This window comes from Puma concolor, chromosome C1 (genome assembly GCF_028749965.1).
Source record: "Puma concolor isolate L17-30 chromosome C1, mPumCon1.1.hap2, whole genome shotgun sequence".
Classification (NCBI taxonomy): Eukaryota; Metazoa; Chordata; class Mammalia; order Carnivora; family Felidae; genus Puma; species Puma concolor.
The window spans coordinates 194,667,197-194,684,333 of NC_141674.1; the positions used below are offsets into that span (position 1 = coordinate 194,667,197).

General features: G+C 49.8%; 1 long non-coding RNA gene across 10 annotated transcripts in view; it reads left to right on the forward strand.

Annotated features, from left to right (window-relative positions):
• The first annotated feature begins 1,957 nt into the window (after positions 1 to 1,957).
• Positions 1,958 to 17,137, forward strand: part of LOC147578649 (uncharacterized) — a 64,943-nt gene continuing 49,763 nt past the window's right edge. The window contains exon 1 of one of the 10 annotated variants that reach the window (XR_015255492.1): positions 1,958 to 2,621. This is a non-coding gene — a long non-coding RNA (uncharacterized LOC147578649). Of the gene's footprint in view, positions 2,622 to 3,082; positions 3,658 to 17,137 lie in introns of those variants that run through there. The other 9 variants (XR_015255495.1, XR_015255503.1, XR_015255490.1 and 6 more) reach the window with 9 other exon arrangements.

The following is a 17,137-nucleotide window of genomic DNA, read 5'->3' on the forward strand; positions in this document are numbered from 1 at the left end:
ACTGGGTCACGCTCAGGCAGGGGTGGGAGGGGGGTGCTCCTGGGAGCGGAGGGAGTCAGGACAGAGTCACAGGCTATGCGGGGAACTAATGCAGGTGTCAGTGCTCAGCCTGCAGTTGAACTTCATTTGTTCACTAGCACAGGACCCTTCTAAACCCAGCCTCATTTTTTTTTTCTTTTTAATGTTTATTTTTGAGACAGAGACAGAGTGCCCATGGGGGGAGGGACAGAGAGAGAGGCAGACACAGAATCCAAACCAGGCTCCAGGCTCTGAGTTGTCAGCACAGAGCCAGATGTGGGGCTTGAACTCACAAACGGAGAGATCATGACCTGAGCCACCCAGGCGCTGCGCACCCTCCCCCACCCCTGCCCAGACTCCTTCTTTTAGCATCCCTCAACCCCCTGAGCTCCCAGGGAGGTTTGCCTCTGCCCATTCTGGCTTGTCCCTGTGTCCCCGGAGGCTGGAGGGGTTAACAGCTGAGAACCTGTTTGCAGACCATTAGAAACAATAATCACCTTGCCAGTAACCTGATCTACCTCAAAAGAAGGGTCTTGGTTTTAGCAAACAGATCAAGTGGCCTCGTGAAGTGGAGGGGAGGGGCACAGGCCTGAGTCAGTTCTTCTACACAGCATTTCTTCTGGCGGGTTGGAATTTGTGTGGTGATCGAGCCAGGCCCAAGGGCCACCTCTGCCGCTCTCGCCCTTCTGGTTGCGACCCCTGTAGGTGGTGATCTGACACAAGCCCCCACATGGCCGCCTTCCCAGCCCAGCCCTGGGAGCAAGTAACTCTATCTGATGTCCTCTAGGTCAAGTGCACGCAGTGGGTCCCACCGCACGCCCCAGTGCACGGTCTTCTTTCAGCCTCGCCGCTAAGCGTTAGAGCTGCGATGCCTCCCATTCATGGCTGCGAGACGGAGGGACAGCTGTATACGGCAGCCGGCACTGACCATTAAACTTACAGGAATTTGGCAAGCTAGTGGTTAAACATGGCCATTAATAAAAATTAAATAGACCCATAACACATAAATCATATTAAAAACAAAGGTGATAAGTACTCAAAAGTCATCACTTTCCAATTATTTTCTTATGAGTTGTTCGTGTCTGCGCTTGGGAGTATGCATGTCTCTCGTGTCAGGACCGTGGACATTTTGTGTGACAATGTGCCACCCCACACACCTCCAGGCTCTGTGTTTTGTGACAGCATGTTGGTAACTTGAAATCGGCCATGGTACGGTGCAGACACCAGAGACATTGGCAAAAGTACAAATCGGGGCTTGGATTTCCCCCACTTCCCCTCCTCCCTTGAGAGCTGCTTGTTAAACATTTACCAGTAGCCCGGTGCTAAGAGAGGGTGACTAACTCAGCAAGGTCACGAGCGCGCGCAGCTGGACCCCAGGGAGCTCACCACTATGCTATTCTACCTCTTAAAAAGCCATAAACATTCTTCAACAAGTTAATTGCAAGGAAATAAAAGAGTTAAAGGAGGATTAATGGTTCAAGACGAAAAGACATTAAGACACATCACATAATCCTAATATGGACCTTATTTGGATTCTGATTAGAATACACTAAAAAAAAAATGATGACATTTATGAGGCATTTGGAAATTTGAGCCCTTACGAGGTGTTTGATGACATTCATGAATTATCCGTATTTTTCAGGTGTGATAATGGCATTATTTTTTAGAGCACTGAATATTTCAAGTGAAGTGACAAGCTATGGGAGATTGGTTTTATAATAATAAAAAAAGGGAGTGAGAATATCGATCAGTGGTTCTCAGAATGTGATTTCCTAACCAGCAGCACCAGCAGCCCCTGGGAAAATGCAAATTCTCAGGTCTCCCTTCAGACTTCTTGAAACAAGCCCTCCCCGCCCCAGCCCCCACTGAGGTGATTCCGATTCAAACTCAAGTCTGAGAACAGCTGGTTTAGATGAAATGAGATTCACCTTGAGCTGATGGTCATTGAGGCTGGGCAACACGTGGCTGGGGTGGAGCTTCGGGTTTACGGTGGAATGTTCTATCATAGAAAGTTTACGGAAGTAATAACACACTAGACAAAGGGAGTGCAGGTATGACAGGGAGGGGTCACGGCTGGACGAGACGGATGGACCCTCTTGGATGCCCGTCACCACCCCGAACTGGGAAACGCATCTCTACTGTCTTTTGAAGTAAAACTCCAGGGTAATGGCAGCATGGGCGCCTGACTTGAACGGGGCCCCTCTTCCCTCCTCAAATCTCTCCCATCCACCCCGCGCCACTAGTGTTAATAAGGTTTGATCCTGAAGTCACGAATCTCTTAGAGGAGCAACTCTTTTAATTTTCAACTTCCACCTAAGGCTGCACAACTTGAAAACAGCCACCCTTTAAGACCTGCTTTATCAGCAACAGACGTGAGGCAATTAATTAACTTTAGGCAGCCTCTCACCGCACGAGCTGCTTAACTTCTCGCCCATTGTGGTTGTGGTTTACTTAGCAGATAGGCCCTGAGAGCCTGTGACTGTTTACCTCCCTCCGGAGGGGCTGTCCTGGCCAGACGGATTCATTAGTTGGTGTTTGCAAAGCTGCAAGAAACACACACACACACACACACGCACGCACAAAGCAAGCAAGCAGCATTTTAGGTGAGTCTTTATTTTTATATATTTTTTTGTTTACAAGGTACTGAGAAAGGGACACTTAGACTTGGCCTGAACGTACATCCACGTCACGTTGTTATGTCCGGCGCTTGTCCGTTTGCCGCCCGCCCCGTGCCCGCTCTGCACCCCTCTTTTTCCTCCAGCCCAGTTTTTACTCTGTCTCTGATTTCTGCTACTTCTCCAACTGGAAGACAGACTCTTTGGATGTTGTCACAGGGGATGGAAAAGGTCTGTCTGTCCATGAGATGGGATCTCGAAGGATTTTTCGTCTTTCTGGGACAAATGTGAAGGGCTTCCTCAGAGCCCCCTGCTTCCTGGCATTCTCTTGCCCACCTCCAGGAAGCTGCCCTTTCTTTCTTCCTTCCTTCCCCCTCCTCTCTTCTTCTTCTTCTTCTTCTTTTTAAGTTTATTTATTTTGAGAGAGAAACAGAGTGAGCGGGGGAGGGACAGAGAAAGAGGGAGAGAGAGAGAATCCCAAGCAGGCTCTGACATGTCAGTGTAGAGCCTGTCACGGGGCTCGAACCCAGGAAACCGGGAGATCATGACCTGGGCCAAAATGGAGGGTCGTGTGCTTAACCCACTGAGCCACCCAGGTGCCCCCCCACCCCCACCCCGCCACCGCTTTCTGTTTTTAAAAACAGTCCTGTGGAGGCTTTGTCAAGAAACAGCAAGCACATTTTTTTCTAGAAACTGCACTTCCCAAAACCCTGGAGAAGGAAGAAGAAAAAGAGGGGTCATTTTCTTGCAGAGAGGGAAGAGGAAGCAGAATAGGGGAAAGCAGACTTGGCGGGGGCAAAGGAGGGCATTTGAGCTCTGCCTCATCTTTTCCAAATAGTTCTCGTAGAACAGGAGTTCTTAAGTGCACTCTGTCCAGCACTGGAGGTAGACAGCAGGTTCCAGGGCCACACGCCAGCCCCACTGAGTCACAGTTGCTGGGATGGACTCTGGGAATCTGTATTTCTAACAAGCCCCTCAGACCATTTGGATGTTGGCTGAGGTTGGAGGACCGCGGATCCGGTGGGTAAGGCCCAGGGTCCTATTTACTGAATGCTTCTTTAGATGCTGGGTTCTGCACAAGGGAGAGAACTGGCTTTGGCTTTGGCTTTTGAGACTCCATGCACCCTGTTAAAAAATGAGACTTTCATGTGTATGTTAATGGTATTTCCTGTGCATTTGGTACATGCCAGATGCTTTATAATCCTCATAACCGCCCCCCACCATCTGTATTCTTGTTATACCCATTTTGCAGATGGGAAAACAGATCCTGGAAGGAGTTAAATAGTCTGTCTACCTCGCACCAATAACATGTGGTGTATCTAGACTCCTCTATTTCTGGCTCAAGGCGGAGCTGTTACCTCCCAAGCAGAAATGCGCTGGCCATATTTTCCACACTGAAAACTGAAACTCGTGATTTCACAGATACGTTTTATTTTTACAGACAACTGTTCATAATATTCGCAGTCCGAAAGGTCTCCTTCCCCCTCCGCATGCGTTAGCCTGTTTTCCACTTTGTAGTAGGTTGTCCGAGTCAGAGATGGCAGTCCTGGACCCAGTTTGCCAAGCCCACTGGGCAGGAGACTCCAGCCTTCCTTCCCTGATACTGGGGAATTATGGATCTCTTTTAAAATTATTCCAGGGGCGCCCGGGTGGCTCAGTCGGTTGAGCGGCCGACCTCGGCTCAGGTCATGATCTCGCGGTCCGTGAGTTCGAGCCCCGCGTCGGGCTCTGGGCTGATGGCTCGGAGCCTGGAGCCTGCTTCCGATTCTGTGTCTCCCTCTCTCTCTGCCCCTCCCCGTTCATGCTCTGTCTCTCCCTGTCTCAAAAATAAATAAAACGTTAAAAAAAATTAAAAAAAATTATTCCACAGTAAAAGTAAATCCAAGTTTCCATTTACTCCCCCCACCCCGTTCTCCTCAGAAGCAAGTTTTGTGACCAGTTTGGGGTGTTTCCTGGGAGACCTTCCTCTGTGTTGTACACATACAATGTATTTCTTTTTCTTAACATAAATGGAAAGTATTGTGTATATCAGCTTTTTCACATTATGGTTTGCCTTAGACTTCTTTCATTGCCTACCTCATTCTTAAAAAAATTTTTTTTCATTTCTTTAAGTTTATTTATTGAAAGAGAGAGAGAGAGAGCATGCACATGGGGGGTGGGGTGGGTAGAGAAAGACAGAGAGAGAGGTAGAGAGAGAGAATCCCAAGCAGGCTCTATGCTGTCAGTGCAGAGCCGGATGCAAGGCTCAAGCTCACGAACCGTGAGACCGTGACCTGAGCCAAAATCAGCAGTTGGCCACTTAACCGACTGAACCACCCAGGCACCCCAGTTTTTGCATTTTTAATAGTAAAGGCACACTAAAGAAGTTCAATGATGGGAGAAGAAAGAAGGATATATTTAAGGGATTTTTTTTGAAAGGGTGATAGTGATTTTTTTTTAAGATTTTGTTTTATGTTTTAAGTAATCTCTATACCCAACATGGGATTTGAACCTACAAACCTGAGATCAGGAGTCACATACTCCACTGACTGAGCCAGCCAGGTGCCCCTAGGATAACGGCGTTTTTGAATCCAAGTTTGGAAATACATTTTTTAAATTGTGGTTAAATAGTCATAACATAAAATGGACCATTTTAACCATCTTTAGGGGTACAGTTCAGTGACATTAAGCACATTCACATTCAATCACCACCCCTCCATCTCCAGAACATTTTCATTTTCCCTCCCTGAACTCTGTGCTCACAAAACACCAGCTCCCCCTTTCCCCCTCTGCCCCACCCCCTTTTTTGTCTCTTCTACTTTGTCCCCATGAGTCTGACCCCTATGGGTCCTCATAAAAGTGGAATCATATGGCATTTATCTTCCTATATCTGACTTATTGCACTTAGCGTTGTGCCTTCAAGGTTCATCCATGTTATAGCCTGTGTCAGAATTTCCTTCCTTTTTAAGGCTGAGTAATAATCCCTTGTATATATGTACCATATTGTGTTTATCCGTTCCATCAATTGTGTCTACCTTTTGACTATGGACACTAATGCTGCTATGAACAGGGTATGCAGAGATTTATTTGAGTCATTGCTATCATCTCTTTGCGGGATCATATGTAATCCTATGCTAACTCGTGCCTTTTAATCATCTCCCATTATATCTTTTATGGGCTCAGTGGCCATTTAAGTTCTCTTTTCCGTAAATTGCCCGTTGTCTGGTATGATTTTTTAATGGGGTTTTAGACAATCTTCATCCAATCTGGATGTTCATTCTTTTATCGGTTGCACACAATTCACATTTCAAAACCGGTTTCTCCATCATTCCAGATCTAAGCACTTGTCCTTATCTCTTTGAGTATTTAAGAAATATTTATTGATGAGAACTTTTACTTACGAGGGCACAGGCGGCCATCTGGATGCAGCATAGGGCCTGCCTCCTGGTAGGTGCTCTCTCAGTGACCGAAGTGCTTTTCGACAGCACGTGGTTTCTTTAGTTTCTTGTTTAGGATTCACCGTGGTCAGTCCGATCCAGAAACTAAATTAAATTTTTCTTGCTAGCCTCACAGCACCGTTTTCCTTAAGTTTAACCTATTCTGCCGGTCTCAGGGGGAAAAAAAATTAAGCCAAATTGCTATGAAAATAGTAGATCATTCAAGTTTCTGTCCTTTGAAAGGCACTGCGGGGAAACCGTACTGCAGTGAGCTTGGTCAAAATGAGAATAGTTTGTGATCAAACAACCCACAAATTAGAAAAGAAAAGCACAGAAGAGAGAGTAGTTCTTCACTTAACCTTCCTGCCTCTTCTACAAAAGATTGGTATAGGGTTCATATCATAAATATAAATTATATAAATGATTTGCTGGACATTGTACATTTGTTATTTAATCTTACTTAGTCCTCACAGCAGTCCTGCAGGGGAACCATTATCATCCACCTTTGACAGATGTGGGGGGCTCCGGAAGGCTAGGTCACTGGCTGGAATTCATAAGTTGACACGACTCATGGTAGATAGTAGGGCTGGGAATTCGTCCCTGTCACTTTGGTGGCAGACACTGAGCTTTAAACTATTTTCTCACCCGTGTCCCTGGTACCCCAGTATTGGATCGAGGTTACTACCCGGAACCGTGGCCGAGAGTGGCTGACTTTGGGTATGTGCATGGAAGCGGGGCAGGAAGGTCTGCTCCTGCCCCGTGGCTGGGTGCGGGACGCAGGTTTGAGCGACCCCATGAGCCTCACAGGCCTGCAGCTTCAGTGGCCAAGCCCCGCCTCCTCCTGGGACCGCTTCCCTGAGGCGCTGGAGGGGCCTCCAAGGTCCAGCACGAACGCTCCAACCTGTCCCCCCTCGGGAATGGCCCTGCTGGTCTTCTGATTAGAGCCCACAGAGATCTCTGCCTTTTGAACCCTGACCACACAGGGGGTTTGCAACTCACAGCTTAATACGGGCTCATATTTGTTCCTGTATTGCTCTCTGAACTTTGTTTCTTGTCACGCCAGATAAACAGTGACGTCTCCAGGGCCAGAGGCCTGGGGTACATTTATTTTTTTGTACACAGCTCTTCTTAAATAGTAGACCCAGGCGTTGACTGATAAAGTCTATTTGCAGTGGACAATCATTTCAGAGCCTCTGAAACCTCAGAGTCAGCTGACCATAAGTAGTATGAACACCTATCCTCAGAGAAGAAAGATGAGGAAGAACTCTTTAAATTGAATTTTGTATTTCTGGAAAGCATGCCATGTGCCTGTTTTTAAATGCGATCAGCAGAACTTTAAAGGGAGACCCCCCCCCCAAGTTCCAGCTCTCATTTGCCCCGTGCCCATCCTAACTTCCAGTCTTTAGTGTAACTCATTTTCTAGAATTGCCTGCTGCAGGGCCTATTAAATAGGAAAGGCCCCTAAGGAACCTGGTGGGGGTAGCTTTGGGGGGGGTGTGGCAGCAAAGGTGAGAAACGGACCCCCATTTTACTGGGAGGTATGAAAAAATTAATCTGTCCTTTTGATGATAATTTAAAATAGCACTTGGAATTATAATTCAAATCCTTTAGGGGTTTTGTCTTTTCTGCAAGCGTGTGGATCATTTTAAATACCAAGAAGCTCAGGGGCTTGTCTGTGATGTGCCTGTGCCGTCCTGGTTCCTGGCCATCGAGATCCGCTGTGATTTTTACTCACCCAGCCTCTCGTCTTTGAAATCGTCCCCAGGTGATCTATGGTTACCTGTATCAGTTACAGAAGTCTTCACTGAAAGAAACAATGTACCTTGAAAATGGAAACCTCTCTCTCTCTCATTCTCTTTCTCTCTCTGCTTCACTCAAAGTCTTTAACAAGCCAGCAGCCAGATGACCCTCCACTGGTTCGCACCCAGAACTGTGGCCCCGGCCTCGCAGGCCCTGTGGAGAGCCATCACTAAGGTTAATGGGAATCCTTTGACAACTTTGGAGGAAAGGAATGTAGACTAGACTTATTGCCCTTGGAAACCATAACAGAATCCCTTGACTCCCCGGGGTATACCCCCCCCCCACCCCCGCCACCCCGACACCTAGGTGTGGAAGGCTTCTTTTTCTCACTTCAAGGTAAGGCCATGTGTGTCTACACCGGGGAGCCCCAAATTGTGGTTGTCAGCAGAATGTGAGTAGAGAGAAGTTGCTGGTGTCAGTCAAGGGAGACAGAAAAGACTGTTTTTGCCTTTAATTAGAAATTTTTCTCCTCAGGAGGTGCTCAAGGGCTTGTGATTTGGGCAGTTGTCTTTCTGAAGCAAAAAGATTTGGGAGCCGACTTGCTACCTGGCTGTAGCAGGGTTCAGTAACGTCACAGAAGGCTGTGCTGTCCAATGTGGGAGCTCCTAGCCATAAGGGGCTGATTTATGCTATTTAAAATGCAATAAAATTGAGCGTTCATATTCGTAGTTGCACTAGCTATGACATGTCTTTAAAAAAATTTTTTTTAACGTTTATTTATTTTTGGGACAGAGAGAGACAGAGCATGAACGGGGGGAGGAGCAGAGAGAGAGGGAGACACAGAATCGGGAGCAGGCTCCAGGCTCTGAGCCATCAGCCCAGAGCCCGACACGGGGCTCGAACTTACGAGCCGCGAGATGGTGACCTGAGCCGAAGTTGGACGCTCAACCGACTGAGCCACCCAGGCGCCCCTGACATTTCAAGTGCTTCACGACACATGTGGCCGGTGGCTTCCATACTGGACAGCCCAGCCCCAGGGACGCTTCCCTCACCGCAGAAAGTTCTTTCGGACCGTACTCTAAGGCACGCGCCACTGGACAGAGGCTGCTTCACCGGCCCCAGACAGTGGTGACCTGCGCTGTGGCCCTGATGGCCCCAAGCGAGGACAGTCACAATAAACCTGCACGCACAGCGCCAGAACGGCCGCTGGAGTGACCTTAACGTAGCATGTGTTTCCTTAACGTAGCATTTCATTAAGTGTCACTCAAAGAAGCACCGGGAGCCCTGACGCACTTCCGTTGCCTTGGAGCTCGTCATTCAGAACTTGACTGAGGCGGCCTGGACAGAGGATCAGGACAGGAGCAGGGCGAGCGGTACAGTGAGGGGACCGGGCCCGAGGGATGCGTAGGCGGCGGCCGTGGTAACTTGGGGACGGACACTCCTCGAACAGCCCTTGGGGCGTGCGCTGCGCACCTGAACTGCCTGACTCGGGGTCTTCAGGCTCCACGTTCTAGTTGGCTGACCTCCACCCACGTCGCCTGCAGGTCCCGGCGTCCTGGGGCTCCCGTTACCCCTCCCAGAGCAAGAGGCCGAGGGCGGGGGGCAAGTGGGAGGTGCTGAGTCGGTGCCACAGGCCACTCGCCAAGGACCCTTTCAGGGCGCCCCTCACCCTGTTTGCCCTACCCCGGATCTGGGGCAACCGAGCCAACCCGTCTGTGCCCTGGAGGCGCCGCCCCTAGGAGGCTCGCTCATCCTTGTTTCCAGCATCTCCCGACTTGGGTACTGGTGACATGGCATGGCCACCATCAGAGAGCTTCACTTTTCATTTCCCGACTGAGTCAGGACGTGCCCTTTCTCAGGGTGGAGTGGGGGCGAGGGAGCCTGGAACAGTCCCCCCAACACACAAGGAGGGATGAAAAGAGCCGGCGGTCGGCAGGGAGAGAAGCGGGCGTGCGCAGTGCCAGCACGGCTGTGCGCCAGGACTCCTCCCTTCTGATCCGATCTCTCTTCTCACCCTCCTCCTGGGCCTTGGAGTGAGCATAGTGACTGCAGTGAGCTCACCCAAGTGTAGAGCCACCTGCCTTGGCCGCCGGTTGGGGATGTAGAGGAGAACTCTGGTCTGCGCCTTCCTGGGTGTCCCCCGATATCCCTCCCTCCCAAGTAAATGCCTGGGAACAGCCCCCCACCCCCCACCCCCACGTTTTTCGCTTCCACTTCACACATGGAAAAGCAAAAAGAGACACAATGGTTAGACAGTCCCAGGCAAATTCTGACGGCTTTGTTTATAAGACGGTGGGGGGGGGGGGGGGCGCAGCGATTTTATGGAAACCTTGCAAGGAGCAGATGATGCCTCCATTAGCTTATCTGTGAAACACATTAATAGGAGTCTGGTCTGAGCTAGACAGAGGAAAAGGGGAGGCATGTTTTGTGCCCTTGAAGGGAAATAAAAAACTGGTACAAGTTAGGAATTGACTGCATTGGGCTACATTGTTCCAAGAAAACTGTTAAAAAATAGCAACACAAGAATATTCTTGCTTTTTTGTAGGTAGATTTTTTTTTTTTTTTTAATTTGAGAGAGAGAGAGGGAGCAAGTGAGTGAGAGGCAGAGAAAGAGAGGGAGAGTCCATGAGAGCGACAGAGAGAGAGAGAGAAGGGCTCAAGCTCACGAACCATGAGATCATGGCCTGAGCTGAAGTCAGATGCTTAACTGACTCAGCCACCCAGCCACCCCGAGAATACCTTTGTTCTGTGGCAAACTGGACTTGGTGCGTCTTTGCACTTTCTAGAAAGTGTGGTGTGGGCCAGGTGGGAGGGAAGAGGGAGGGAGAGAGGGAATATGAATGTGGAGAATGAACTTGGGCATCCAAGAGACCAGCCTAACTTCAGGGTGGCTTCTTTCCCTCAAAGAACTTTCCTTGTGCCTTAGCTCTAAGAGCCACAGAGCATTTCCGATTGTTTTAGGGATCAGCGAGGAGGAAGAGAGAGAGGAAAGACACAGGGGAGGTCCTGTTATCAGCCCAAGAGCTGTCGGACAAGTCCTCAGGAGTGAGGCTGCTTCCTCAGATTGGTCCTGTGTTTAAACTGGGACATGAATTTCACGTGCAGAAAACGCTCTGGACGTAAAAGTCTGGCTGATAGGAAAAAGTCCACCACCGGTGGGTCCTGGATGGAAGAAGGGCCGGGCCTCTGGGGGCATCTTGCGGGCTGCGAAAAGGGCCAGGCTGCTCGAAAGGTACTTGAAACAAACAAAATAGTGACTCTAAAACGTACCCATATGTCGCGTTCTTACAGAAAAATACCCTCTGTAATTAGTTACAAGCTTCAGAGAATAAAATCCAATTTACCTGTCAAAGAGAAAGGCTGAGCTGCCCCCACCCCCAGGCTGGGGGTGGGGTGCGGGGTGGGGGGGGGGGAGAGCGTGGCCTGCAGGCCCTCCCCTCCCCCAGCCCCTACTTTTCTCTTCCCACCCCCTTTACTTGTGAGAACTGAAAAAAAAAAAAATAGGAAAGTTGGAAAAACCCTCTAAAGACGCACAGTGTTCTAAGCACAATCAGGCCACTAATTACTGTTAAGCCCGAGCCCCTTTTTGTGTTCTGAGGGGGACTTCAGTATGTAGCAACCACTCGGGTCTTTTCATGAGTTCGGGCCAACTCCTGAATAGCACTTTTTTTCCCTCCTTCTCTTTTCAACACTTGCTTGCTTCCCGTCCTTCTTTCCCTTCATCTTCAACTTCACCTTCTTCTTTTCCTCTTGTTTCTTTCTCATTCTTTCTTTTTCTTTTATCTCTTTGGTGCTTTTCTCCCTTTCTTCAGCCCCCCCCCCCTTTTTTTTCTTTTTGCTTTTCTGATAGCATTTTTCTTCTGGCGTTGTGTTTTAAGTCTCTAAATGAGACTTGACTGCCCCCACGGCCGACTGGGGAAGCACAAAGACCTCCAATTCCACTGGCTACAGTAACGCCATTGTGTGTCCTAACAATGCACTAATTGGTGGTGACAATTGTGGGGTTGGGAGGAAGAGGGGGGCGCTCTGTTCCAATCACCGGCCACCGGAATAAAAGGAGAGGAGGAGGCGGAGGAGGAGGATGGGAGGCCCAGGTTCCTGAGGAGAGGGGGACAGATCCGCAGAGGGGGCACAGGACTGGGGCTTGTGTGGGGCTTTCTAAATTAATAATAAAAATGAAGGAGAAAAAAAAATAGTTTTGGGAAAAAAAAAAAAAAGCTGACTTTGCCTCAGACAACTTCAGGGTCCTGGTGATGGTGGCAGTGGCGGGGGGTGGGAGGAGGTGAGGGCCCCTCCGGTTGACCCTGTGGGACGGGAACCTGAGTGACGCCCGCTGACCTCTACATCCACCCTTCTGGTGTTTCTGCTAATTGATAGAAAAGTGGGAGACCCTGGTGAGGAAAGGCTCTGAGGAAAACTCTCCACAGGAGGGTGGAAAGGCGGGCGCTGAGGCTGGTGCGTGGTGATGTCCCCATTTCCACCACGTTTCTCAGTGAGGCCGGGGGGGAGGGGGTGCAGCCGGAAAGGGAGAAGGCTGAATCCCTTGCCGTGGGGTGCAGCAGACTCTCACAAAGTCCAGGAGCTGTAGAAGGACCACCTTTACGCTGGTCCATAAGTGGAGCTGGGCAGGATTGTAGACAGGATCAAAATGGTAGCCAAATAATGCCGTGGGACTCTTGGGGCCCGCTGGAGAAGCCGTGGGAAGCCCCTGAATGCCACCCGGAGTCTGCAGGAGCCTCAGAGCCACCTGCCTCCAGCCCACACCCTTCCTTTACACACGCTGACTCACCTTCCCAGACCAGCCTCAAACGTGCCCTCCACCGGAAACTCTGCCTGGCCAGGTGGAGTTGACCCACATCCTCTTTCAGGCTCTCCCTCTGCTCCCTGAAAACAACAGCACCTGGCATCCAGTTCCCTCCCCTGTGTGCCAGGCCCGGTGCTAAGTGCCTTATCCACATGATTTCACCTAACCCTCACAACGGCCCCATAACTTGAAGACTATTTTTATCTCCACAGAGGAGGCAGCGGGGCAACCGAGGCCTCGTAGCCTCGCTAAGAGTTTCAGGGTCTGACCCAAGGTCACCCAGCATCCGAGCGCAGGGGTCAGGAATACATCTCACTGTTGCGATAACACTGCGGGTTAACAGGCCCTATGTGCGGCCATGCTGGCCTTTCCCGGTCACTCGGCGGCTCCGGAGGGTGGAGGCTGTACCTGTGTGGTCTGTGCATCCCCAGCGTCTAACGCAGCACTCTGCCTACAGGAGGCTCCAGAAAGGCTTGCTGTCTTGAGGAGGCGGGGAGGGCTGAATTATCCGCAGACCTCCTCTATGCCCCCTTGGGTCTCAGACTTCAGCCTGCATCAGAATCCCTGGGGTTGAAGGTTGCTAAAACACAGATCCCTGGGCCCTACCCCACCCCTACCCAGGTCTGGAGCCTGAGAACGTGCATTTCTAACATTTCCAGCTGCTGCTGCTGCTGCTGGGGGGGTGAGGGGGGCAGGTTGACAACAGGTGCTGCGGGGCTGATGTTAACGTTGCCGCAGGGAATCCCTTCCTTCCATTATCTCTTTTTGTGGCCTGAGATCAGGAGTTTTATTAAGGCAAAATTAAAGTTGGCAAGCTTTGATCATCATAAATAATCTTAGGCTTCTTCCTGCTTTAAAATAACAATCTGATAAAATAGCCATTTGTATCTGGTGGGGGAAAAAAAAAAAGGTCAGCAACGTGCCCAACTAACCACATTGCAAACAGCAGCATTTTCAAGAAAATACCTGGGCTGAGTCTTTTATTTGGGAGGACTCCGCCAGAGAGCCCTTCTCTCTCACAGGTTTTTGTACCTTTTAATTTTATTTCATGAATATTTCTTATGCTTTCGAGTGAAAGGCTCATCCAAGGGGAGAACTGAATAGAGGGCCTTTGAGTTCTGGTCTTTCTGGTGAGGGCATCGAGGGGGACAGACGAGGTTTGAGGAGCCACCGGAGAGGACCAGAGTGTCAGAGCAGGAGCCAATGGCTTGGGTCTCAGCGCACGCCAGGGAACCCCAGATGGAACCCTTGGCCGTGCCTGCAATAAAGGGTTGTCTTTCCACCCAGTCCTGTAGGAACCAACCCTTTCCTATGAGCCCATCGTTTCAGTTAGTCGGTTCCTCAGCACCCTTAGTGAGCTGCTGTCATCACACGGGGGCTGTCGCCTGGGTACAGAGGCCAGGGATGGCGCCCTCCGCCGGTGGGTTCACTCTTGCGTCCTCACGTGGCAGTGCTGTTGGGTACTCGGTCGGGGTACGATGGCGAAGGCAGAGAAAGGGAAGGAATTTGCTCAGACGGTTCCCTGCGTGGGAAGGGCGTTGCGTCAGGGAGCAGCTCTCGGGGCCGCGGGTCCCAAGAGGGAGGAGACTTTGACTGAGAGGCCACTGGGACTACCCAGCCTGGAGAGTCCTGTCCTCTGCAGGAAGAGTGGGACAGGTGTGCCTTAAAGACAGCGGGAGGGAGGCTGCAGAAGCTGCACAGCCTTTTACAGTTTATCAAGCTCTGGGGACGGGGGTGGGGGGGCACCGCATAATCTTACTTTTACTTTGTAAGAAAGAGCTTTACCGTTTGGGCAAACAAAACAACAAAAGATGTGTTGGACATAATAAGATGAGTTTGATCTGAAACAGTATCAGGTGAAAACAAGGAGCCATTGCTCATTTTGTTAGGTGTGTAATGGCATTGTGACCACCCGGAAAAGAACACACATCTTGTTTAGACGTGTACTTAAAGCACGCGGAGATAGACTGTCATGATGTCTGTGATTGGCTTTGTGATATTTCCTCAGAAAAGTAGAAAATGAAAAACAAGGCAAGGGTGGGACAAACGAGGCAAAAATCTAACAATTTTTATGAAAAAAAATTTAAATGTTTAGTCATTTTTGAAAGACAGAGAGAGACATAGCACAAGCAGGGGTGGGGCGGAGAGAGAGGGGGACACAGAATCTGAAGCAGGTTCCAGGCTCTGAGTTGTCAGCACAGAGCCTGACGCGGGGCTCGAACTCACGAACCGCGAGATCGTGACCTGAGCAGAAGTCGGCCGCTCAACCGACTGAGCCACCCAAGCACCCCTCACAATTTTTATTTTAAAAGATGTTTATTTTTATCTTTGAGACATCCCGTGGGGGGCTGCATGTGAGCTGACTGGATGCTGGGGGGGCGATGCAGGCAGGCGTAGTTTTCAGGGCTCGCTGCCGGCCAGGCCACACGCGGACAATGCTCACGGCAGCACTGGCACTTTATCAGCCAGGGCCCAGCCTGCACGTTCCCCTCTCACCTTGGCCTGGATTTGAATGTGCACCTGCTGGAGTTAATTCCTGAGATACCTGTCGTAGGGGTGCTACGGGGTCGCTGGGGCTCGGGGTCGCTGGGGCTGCCCGATGGCTGCTTCCTCTGTTGCCTCCCTCCAGGACTCCCTCCAGAATGAGAAAGCCCTCTGGGGAAGTTGACCCAGTTTAGAATTCAAATCCACTTCCCTGCCTATGCAATCGGAATTCATTTCCTCTGCAAAAGGCTTGAATCTCAGAACAAAATGCCCCCAGCTGGGCTTGGGGATGCATGTGGGGATCCTAATGGAGAAAGCTTCTGGTTTATTTTCCTAACGGTGTGCACCTTGTGGTGTCCTTGGAACCTGATATTACTGAGAGAGTGTCATCACAATACAGCCCAGAAGCTAAGGCAATTTGGATGTCCTTGGGCCCCAAATTAATATGTGCTTTGTATAGTCTTGTAATGTGGGAGGCAATTTTCCGTAACACAGTGAGAGATGTTCCTTCATACATTCGAGATAATTTAGCTCAATGTTCATTTGAAAAAATTACTGTGCTAATAGCAGCTCTTCAGCTTCAGAACAACAGACCATCCCGGGAGAACATGGAAGTCACTGAAAGTGGTTCACATATCAGTGTGTCTGGGAGCATCTGGATAAAAGCTGTTGGAATTTTCCCCAGACCGGCAGCTGCCCGAGATTGTCCGGTAGGATCTGAAATGTGGCATGAACTGGTGAACTCTAGCGGATTTGCATAAAACCAGGAGCTCTCAATGGAGGAATATGAAATAAAGGTAGAGTAACAAATCTCCCTATTGTCCAGGTAAACTGGAAGTCACTGAGTATAAACCAGAATTCCCGTATGTTCAGCTAGTCACAATTTATTCTTCCTGCTAGACTTCTCTGCCCAAGTGGTGAAGAAATAGATGCCAACAGGAGAGAGTAAACTGTATCTTTCTGCTGGGTGTATTTTGCCTCGGGCTTCCTGGTTATGTACCAGAGGCTTTTATTATCCTGGGGGAGGAATAATTCTCTACCCCGGTCGGAATCCGAAACAATAATAAAAAGAAACTTAAAACTTCCCTCCTGCCCCCCCCCCCCCCCCCCCAGTCAGGAATGTAGTTTCAACTGATGCTGCTTTAGAACAAATCCCAGGTAAGGCCCTAGCACACCCAAGTTCATTTCTAGTTGCATTCCTGCTCCCAAAGGACTCGTGGCTGCCTTTGGTGATTTTGAATTAAGTCATCGCCGCTGTGGGTGTTTTCCATGTGATAAGCACTGCGGGCACGGAGGAGATTATAATTTTTAAGACTCTGAACCCTTTGGAAAAGCTCATGAACGAGGAATACTTGTCTTCAAAGCTACTGACTTCCTAAAGGAAGGAGAGGGAAGGAACTGGCTGCTTCGGTTCACCCCGTCACTGGCAACCGAGGTTGAAACTCATCAGTTCAATAGGTGCCCGGATCGTGGAATGACTCCGGTTCATTTGCAAGTCTAGTTCTTCTACTGACCCGAGGCAAATCTGGACACAGCTCAAGATTTCATGAATTCCCCTGATCTTTCTGGGCAAGAAGCACCTAGTGCTTTTCCATTTTAAACACCACTATCAAGAGTGATGAAGTCCGTGTGCACCGAGGGGCCTGCGGTGGGAGCAGACTCGCGCATGCACGCGTTTGAGGACGCAGGCAGCATAGCCTGCTGGAATGGAGGAAGGAAAAAATGAAAGGGAGAACACAAGGCTGCCTTTGTAGCCAGCTTAGTCACCTGTGGCCATGACCTGGCCACTTCTATTCACCAGGCTGTCCGGAGATAGGATATACTGGAGAAACAGAAGCTAACCACACCCTGGAAGAAAATACAGGGGGTATAAAGGTAGAGTTTTACGAAAGCAATTGCAGCCCGTGAGCGGCAAGTTCCAAAGTACTTGTTCCGAGTCTGCTGGGCAAAGGGGTGGCAAGAGCTGTTGGCTAGAGGGCAACTCAGGCCATTCAGTCCCTCCACATCCCTTTGACATCTTTCCCACTGCGGACCACCAGTAATGCCAAGCAAATGTTTAT